Below are 1,409 nucleotides of genomic sequence, written 5' to 3'. Positions count from 1 at the left end.
CGCCAGGTTCAGCCTTTGAAGGAGCGGGAGCATCTTGGCTTTGAGTATTCTAGGGCCGAGGATCCTTCACGCATGGTCCTAGCTCTTGAGCTGACCGGTGAGGAGGTACTCGAGCGCCTCCAGAAGATGCTGAAAGGAGTGAGCGTCATTCCTCCTGCCGTCTCTGAGTTCTTAGCCATCAATCCGCCCCCAGCTGTGAGTTGTCTATCTCTTTGTTTGAGTACTTTATGTACTCTTGCTACATCCGTTCTTGCTTAGCTTTTCCTTGTCTTGGTGTCTTATCTTTTTTCACAGGAGCTTGGGCGGAACTTTGTCGATCCGATCCCCCTTGATGTTCTCCCTGCCGTGGCGGAGACTGGGGATTGTCTAGCTGGAACTTCTGCAATTAGTAAGTCCCAAACCTCTACAGCCCTTCCTGGGGTTTCTTCCGGATTTGTTGATGTATATGAAGAATATGTTCCTCGTCTAGTCCCTCGCGGTCCTCGCAGTGTCCCGAAGAGGGGGCGAACGGACAGGTCTTCATCTGGCTTGCCTGTCTCCAAGAAGCCTCACAAACCAAATACTCCCTCAGGTACTCCAGTCGTTGCTAGCATGCTCTTAGGTGAGCACATTTAATACTCTTTGTTCCTTTACTCTCATGTTTCTCTCTTGATCCGAGTACTTTTTATTCTCTTTTCAGCGGGTGCTCTGGTTTCCTTGGCTGAGGAAGAAGAGGATGATGAAGTACCCCTCATCATGCGGCGGTGAGTTGTTTTTCATATTCCTGCTGCATTGAATTTCTCTTCTTTGTCCTGACTTTTAGTCTTGAATTTTTTGAAGTAATCGGAGGTCGGTTGTGAGTTCTTCCGAGGCTCCCACGCTGACTTCTTCTGAAGCTCCGGTGTCGAGTTCTTTGGTTGCCTCTGTCCCGAGCTCTACCGCTCCTCCGGTGCGGAGTTCTTTCATGGTTCCAGCCCCGGCTTCTTCCGCGGCTCCGTTGTCGGCTATCCCGCTTCCGTCGCCGGGTGGCGGGGACGTTTTCGTCGTCGTGGTTCCCCCTGCGAGGCCTTCTTTTGGCTTCGCGAAGAAGAAAGTAGTCGGGTGAGTAAATCCTGGCTTTTATCTTTTTGGCTTCTTTCTTCCTTCTTCTGGTTCTTATCGGTGCTTCCTTTTATCACTTTTAGTGTTTCGTCTTCTCTCGTTTCTTCATCGACTTCTTCTCTGCCTCCAGCCGTGCCAACGAGTTCTGAGCCTCAGGACTCCCAACATTCTGTTGTGGAAGTTGCTGCGGGGGCTTCGGAGCTACCTAAGGATTTGGCCACTCCGGAGGTGACTGTGGCCGTCGTGCTAGGTCCTTCTGAGGGTTTGGCTCCGGCTTCTCTGGAGGTTGCTTTGGTTGCTCCTTCTTCGCCCCAGTCGGCCTCTCCTTC

The 1,409-nt window shown here is 51.7% G+C and overlaps 1 long non-coding RNA gene across 1 annotated transcript; it reads left to right on the top strand.

Moving 5' to 3' along the window:
- Nucleotides 1-508: 508 nt before the first annotated feature.
- LOC136493313 (uncharacterized) lies at nt 509-1,030 on the top strand. The gene is made up of 3 exons (XR_010768335.1): nt 509-601; nt 680-743; nt 820-1,030. It is a non-coding gene; the product is annotated as an uncharacterized lncRNA (long non-coding RNA).
- The last annotated feature ends 379 nt before the right edge of the window (nt 1,031-1,409 follow it).

This window comes from Miscanthus floridulus, chromosome 1 (genome assembly GCF_019320115.1).
Source record: "Miscanthus floridulus cultivar M001 chromosome 1, ASM1932011v1, whole genome shotgun sequence".
NCBI classification, from domain to species: domain Eukaryota; kingdom Viridiplantae; phylum Streptophyta; class Magnoliopsida; order Poales; family Poaceae; genus Miscanthus; species Miscanthus floridulus.
This window is presented reverse-complemented; position numbering and strand designations above follow the sequence as displayed.